At 41.2% G+C, this 7236-nt stretch overlaps 1 long non-coding RNA gene across 3 annotated transcripts in view; it reads right to left on the bottom strand.

The window, feature by feature from the left end:
- Positions 1-6412: 6412 nt before the first annotated feature.
- The window catches only part of LOC129646189 (uncharacterized), a 98425-nt gene continuing 97601 nt past the window's right edge, over positions 6413-7236 (bottom strand). For 2 of the 3 annotated variants that reach the window (XR_008711740.1, XR_008711738.1), the window contains exon 5: positions 6413-6592. This is a non-coding gene — a long non-coding RNA (uncharacterized LOC129646189). Of the gene's footprint in view, positions 6642-7236 lie in introns of all 3 variants that reach the window. The other variant, XR_008711739.1, reaches the window with a different exon arrangement.

The raw sequence follows: 7236 nt of genomic DNA, 5'->3' as shown, positions 1-7236 counted from the left end.
TTGAAGAATTAGTTAAAAATGAAATATACTGTAAAAACAAATACTCCCTCAAAAATATATATGCATTGTGTGTGCATGCTAAGACACTTCAGTTGTGTCCAGCTCTTTGTGACCCCATGGACTGTAGCCTGCCAAACTCCTCTGTCCGTGGAATTCTCCAGGCAAGAATACTGGAGCAGGTAGCCATTCCCTTCTCCAGGGGATCTTCCCGACCCAGGAATCAAACCCAGGTCTCCTGCACTGCAGGCCAATTCTCTACTGTCTGAGCCACTCGAGAAGCCCATATAAGCACTGAGTTGAGCTACACCCTTTTCAACGCTTCCATCAAGTTTGGGGTTTCTCACCGCCAGCATAACTCAGAAGTGCTGTCCAGTGACAAAGAGGAGAGTCCATGACACTCACAGCTTAATACAAAATGTTCTCCAGGTTGGCATCCACTGTTCAGGTGTTGGCTGTTCCAGGTGCCTCCTGCAGACCAGGTGTCTGGAGACTGTGCTCCATGGTATTGTTGGGAAGGCAGGCTCTGGTGCCAGATTCTCTGGGTTCAAAGTTGAGTGATATTACTTCCTTACTGTGTGATCTGTAGGCTACCCAGTATCTTTGCTTCAATTTTCTCATTTTTAAAAGTAGGGATAAAATAATTCCAATCACACAGGGTTACTGGAAGGATTAAATGTAGTATATTGTAAAGTAATCAGCATACTGCTTGGCACAGTATAAATGCCTAGTGCATGTTAGCCTTCATGCTGATGTTTTTTGAGTGGGTTTTGTTTCTAAATTATAAGTAAGCATATCACCATGAAATAGTTGACAGTGCCAGGAGGCTTCTAGCTGAAAAAGCATGGAATGCTTTCAGCACTGGAGAATGGAGTTAATGGGTCACACAGAAAAGAGCTAACTGATGATCAGAATGGGTTGCTGCTTCTCCTCTGAAGCAGAGTGTCTGTCCCTACAGACAAGAGGATGTTACACCCTATTGAATAAGAATTTTTATAAAAGTGTATGTGGGAAATAATGTAACTAATTGCTATAGGCTAATGGCTAATATGAGGCTTTCGTCATAGCTCAGTTGGTAAAGAATCTGCCTGCAATGCCGGAGACCCAGGTTTGACTCCTGGGTTGGGAACATCCCCTGGAGCAGGAAATAGCAACCCACTCCAGTATTCCCACCTGGAGAATCCGACAGATGGAGGAGCCTGGCAGGCTACAGACCATGGGGTCGCAAAGAGTCAGACACGACTTAGCGACTAAGCCACGACCACCAATGGCTAATATGCAACCTGGGACTTTTGGTCTATCTCACGAACAAGTGCTTTTATATTCTTTTCTCCATAACATTTCTGTACACTTTCAGGTACACTGTAAAATGATTTGGTGTCTCTGACCACATGTTGAGAAGCCATGGAGGTCACAATCAAAAGAGTACAGGCTCCAGCTTCATATTTTGTCTCTGCCGTAAACCAGCTGGATGACTTTGGCAAGCTGCCGAGTGCCGCAGGTGTTGGTTTTCCATCTGCACAATGGAGATCAGAACCATACCTACTGGATAGCTTTATTATGAGGATGTTACAATTCAACGACATAAAATACTTACATAGTGCTTTGTGTGTACAATGCGGCTTCCCAGGTAAAGAATCTGCCTGCTAATGCAGGAGACTCGACGGATGTGAGTTTGATCCCTGGGTTGGGAAGATTCCCCGGAGAAGGAAATGACAACGTGGCTCCAGTATTTCTTGCTTGGGAAATCCCATGGACAGAGGAGCCGGGCAGGCTACAGTCCACAGGATCACAAAGCATCAGATAAACTGAACACACACACACACATCATAGTTGTTACTTAAATTTTTAATTTTTTTTAACCATTTAAGAATAATCCACCACTGGGACTTCCCTGGTGGTCCAGTGGCTAAAACTCTACACTCATGATGCAGGGGGCCTGGGTTTGATCCCTGATCAGGGGACCAGATCCTACACACTGCAACTAAAGATCCCACGTGCTGCAGTTAAGACCTGGTGTAGCCAAATAAATAAATAAATATTTTTTTAAATGAATAATCCACCATTTTCCAGGAAAGTAAGCATCTCCTACATCCAGAGACCCTGTTATAAGTGAAAAAGAATGGAAATTGAAATAAAAATGGAGAGGAAAGGCAATGTCTCTATCTCCACTCAGTTGGGGAAAGCTCACAGGAAAGAATCTTCGCAGCTCTTCAGGAGACAAGGTATAGGATTTCATGGTCTTAGGGGAGACACAGTAGAGAGAGAAGAATGCATGATTGAGGAGGGAGATAATGAATGAAATAAAATGTGATTAGGTTTACTTTTGTGAAAAAGAAGGCTGGATAGTGGGGAGAGTGAAAAATAGATGATGCAGGGCTATAACAAGAATACCATTAAAACTATTAGTTAAGATAACAGTACCAGCTATCATACAAAAATGCTGAACTATCAGTGGCTTAATATAAAAAAAGTATTTCTAGCTCATGTTACTGATGCTATTAAAGTGTTGCTTTCAACATGCCAGCAAATTGCGAAAACTCAGCAGTGGTCACAGGACTGGAAAAGTTCAGTTTGCATTCCAATCCCAATGAAGGGCAATGCCAAAGAATGCTCAAACTACCACACAATTAAGCTCATTTCATGTGCTAACGAGGTAATGCTCAAAATCCTTCAAGCTCGGCTTCAACAGTATGTGAACCAAGAGATTCCAGATGTTCAAGCTGGATTTAGATAAGGCAGAGGAACTAGGATCAAACTGCCAACATCCATTGGATCATAGAGAAAGCAAGGAAATTGCAGAAAAACATCTACCTGTGCTTCGTTGACTACACTAAAGCCTGACTGTGTGGATCACAACAAATTGGAAAATTCTTGGAGATGGGAATACCAGACCAGCTTACCTGCCTCCTGAGAAACCTGTATGCAGTTCAGGAAGCAATAGTTAGAACTGGACATGGAACAAGGGACTGGTTCCAAATTGGGAAAGACTGTATATCGTCACCCTGCTTACTTAACTTATATGCAGAGTACATCATGAGAAATGCTGGGCTGGATGAAGCACAAGCTGGAATCAAGATTGCCGGGAGAAGTATCAATAACCTCAGATATGCAGATGACACCACCCTTATGGCAGGAAGTGAAGAGGAACTAAAGAACCTCTTGATGAAGGTGAAAGAGGAGGATGAAAAAGCTGGCTTAAAACTCAATATTCAGAAAACTAGGATTATGGCATCTGGTCCCATCACTTCATGGCAAATAGATGGGGGAGAAAATGGAAACAGTGCTAGACTTGATTTTCTTGGGCTCCAAAATCACTGCAGATGGTAACTGCAGCCATGAAATTCAGACCCTTGTTCCTTGGAAGAAAAGCTATGACAAACCTAGACAGCATATTAAAAAGCAGAGACATCACTTTGCTGAAAAAGGGTCAGTCTAGTCAAAGCTATGGTTTTTCCAGTGGTCAAGTATAGATGTGAGAGTTAGACCATAAAGAAGGCTGAACGCCGAAGAATTGATGCCTTTGAATTTTGCTGGAGAAGACTCTTGAGAATCCTTTAGACTGCAAGGAGATCAAACCAGTCAGCCCTAAAGGAAATCAACCTTGAATATTCACTGAAAGGACTGATGCTGAAGCTGAAGCTCCAATACTTTGGCCACTGGATGTGAAGAGCCAACTCACTGGAAAAGTCTCTGATGCTGAGAAAGATTGAGGGCAGGAAGAGAAGGGGGAGACAGAGGATGAGATGGTATGGCATCACTGACTCAATGGATATGAGCTTGAACAAACTCTGGGAGATAGTGAAGGACAGGGAAGCCCGAGTTGCAGAGTTGGACACCACTGAGCAACTGAACAACTTCATGTTACAATCCAGTGAAGCAGTTCCTGGTTGGGTAGCACTCCTATAGTGCTGTTTTGGGATCCAATCCCCTTCCATCTGTGAATCCACTATCTTTAACACATGGATCCCAAGGGTCACCCTGTGGGAACCTGGTCCAACCAACTGGAAGGGAAAATCATGTGGGATATTAGAGGTGGGAGCTTTTTATGAGTCAGGCTTAGAAGCAATGCTTATTTGGCCAACATTTCACTAGCCAGAATTCAGTCTCAGGGCTAAGTGAAAATCTTAGTCCCTCAGTCATATCCAGCTCTTTGTGACCCTTTGGACTGTAGCCTGCCAGGCTCCTCTGTCCATGGAATTCTTCAGGCAAGAATACTGGAGTGGGTCGCCATGCCCTTCTCCAGGGGATCTTCCTGACCCAGGGGTTGAACCATAGTCTCCTGCATTGCAGGCAGATTCTTTACCATCTGAGCCACCAGGGAAAGCCCCTAACTGTATGTTCAAGAGAAGGGGTACACATAGTCTTTGAAATGCATCACAGCCTGTGCCTCAGACACATTTATGCAAAATGACCACATCACTTTTATTAATACAAAGCAATACGAGTTCATAACCTAACTGGGAACAAGAAAAAACTGAATTGTCCCTGGAGATTCAGGGGCAAATGAAATCAACCTATCTCATGACTCAGATCTATGGATAAATTTTTATGCAGATCAAAACCATCTTCTCCAGAAATCCTTTCTGTTATTACATTATAAGAACACTAGCCAGTACTGAGTCCTTAATTTGTGTGGCACTATACTAACAGCTGTATGTATATTATCCGATGCATTTCCCTTTACCAAACTACTGTGAAATAGGGATGATCATTTCCATATCATATATTAAGAAACTGACTCTCAAGAAAGGTCCTGACTTGCCTAAGATCACAAAGATAGTAAGTACTGGGGTAGGTGTTCAAACTTAGGTTTTAGTTCTAAAGCTGTAAGACTCACTGCCTCCTATGACTTTTCATTTCCTTAATTCAGAATTCTTTGCATGTACTAATTCTGTGCTCTCATAGGCTCTCTGCAATTTTGGTGTGTATTTTGATTTGTAAGTTTTTATCAGTTAACTATTTCTGGTTAAGAAATCCGCCCGCCCCCCTCCCCCCCTTTTCATGTAGGGGTTTACATTGGTCAACTGACTAAGTGCAGAGAAATCATAACCTATAGAATTTACATGGGAGAAAAAGCAAGGTGGAAAACTTACCACAGATCATGAGCCCTCAGGTAATCTTAAGCTACTCATAGTGAAATTTGGTAATTCTTTCTAACCATTTTCTTACCAGAGGGACTTTGGCAATTTACTGACATCTCTTTACAAGTCAGTTCTCAACTTCTGTGCTCACCTATTTTCAGATGCTTATCCACAGGTCTGAGCTGAAATATGGAGCCTTTCTGTTGATTTGTGTCAAAAAGCCTTGACAAATGGTACATTTGGGATCTAGGGAAAACGATGATTTAATGCTGTTCAACAGATTAAAATTATATAAAAAAGATTCTGCTAAAATAAGACCTCAGTACATTATTTTTTGGCTGTCTCTTGAAAGAAGATGAAATTACCCAAGGCATACATCAATAGTGTCTTAGTTCTCATCCCGCCTATCTTGAAGCACAGGTGCTGTAGGTCTCAGCCTAGGCACACAGACGGGCGCCACCACATACGTCTTCACTGCTTTAGAAGAGGTTTTTGCTAGCTAAGGGGCATGTGTACACGTACACATGCCTGTACAAGCCAATACACCAGATGAAAAATGAAAGATAAAACTGCACAAACATAAAAGAATGAGCCTGAACAGAAATCAGCTATTAGGTGATCTTATCAGTAAAACACCAGGATGGCTCCAGAGAAGGTGAAATAGCTCAGTTAAATTTACCCTGCCTTTCTTTTTATTAAATACTCTGAAACAGACACTCATATATGTTTTCTGTACTAAAAGTAACATCTTTCCCTTCCATTCAGGCCTCTTTCTCTGCCAAGATCCCTGTAAGTAGAAAATGACAACAAATTTATGAAGGTTTCATCCAAAAGCAGAGGCCTTGGGTGGATTGTTGGAAAGATAAAGACTGTTCATTGGGGAGTTCTCTGTTCCTTTATTACTTGAGAAAAGATGGAGTAGTAATTGACATGTGGTTCTTGACAGATGTTGACAAGGGAAAAACATGTAACTGAGTCCCTTGGAGTTTCTGCAAAGGATGATTATGATGCTTGTCTCCATGTTCCATACCCTCAAGGGCACAATCAGATTTTCCCCTTTACCCTAAGTGCCATGCAGACATCCATGCAGATGTCCTAGGATGATATCAGCATCTGGCCAAAGAATAGAATTCTCTCATTTCCCATCAAGGGCATGCACAATAGAGACCACCGCACATGAAGGGAGTGCTTTGATACATTCTATTGTTAATCTCTCTTGAAATAGATTGATGGCTGTGGAGAAAGAATTCACCAAAAATATTTCCTTTTTAACGATCAGAGCTTGTACGTGGGCAGACACCACAACAGCAAACAATTCATGCTCCAAAATTGTATCCATATTTTATTTGATAAAATAATAGGATATTAGAAGCATTAACAAATATGCTATGAGGATAACACTGTGTAAGAATTAGATTTAGAAAGGAAATATTATCTCTGTATTCGCCAAACATCCAGATGAAAAGCTGTGCAGATGTTCTATAGGTCCAGATGTTATGTAGAGAAGGTATCTGGCAACAAATGAAACTTTTTTTGCATCCATATGTTTCATTCTAGTTTCTTTTTGTATAGAATTGTAGGACAAAGAAAATCACAAGCATATTTTAGTTTTTAAAAATAAAGTAGAGCAAAATCTAAGAATACCATGTTTGTTCTTTTTAAGTATGTCTACAGTAGTAAACTGAAAATTCCTAGGATTTTAATGAAAGAGAATTGTTCATGATAAGCAAAATATCACACTGATCTGATTCAGTACACCCTGCATTCTCTTCTCACATTATATTACTTTGTAAAGAGTATGGCTAAATAATAATTTGAGATTTGTTTTCCACTTAATATTTTCCAGTCCTCCCCATACATTTACTCCAGCAACAGTCTCAGCCTATGTGGGTTGTAAGCAGAGAGGAGTACACAGCAAAGTGAGAAGCACAAATAGCCCTAAGGTTTCTTAAATTTGGTTTCCAAAAGCTTTTACCTCAAAGAAAGGGGTCCAGTTAATATACAGAAAATATACATGCTCTTTCTTGCATACCCATTTGTACACTGATACACACACTGAAATTGAATGGTGCGCTTAGACACTATGCTAGCTTAGGTGGGCTTGCTGCTGCTGCTGCTAAGTCACTTCAGTCATGTCCGACTCTGTGCGATCCCA

Source organism: Bubalus kerabau, chromosome 3 (genome assembly GCF_029407905.1).
Source record: "Bubalus kerabau isolate K-KA32 ecotype Philippines breed swamp buffalo chromosome 3, PCC_UOA_SB_1v2, whole genome shotgun sequence".
In the NCBI taxonomy this organism is placed as follows: domain Eukaryota; kingdom Metazoa; phylum Chordata; class Mammalia; order Artiodactyla; family Bovidae; genus Bubalus; species Bubalus kerabau.
Note: the sequence above shows the minus strand (reverse complement) of the source record. Positions and strands in the feature narration are given on the sequence as shown.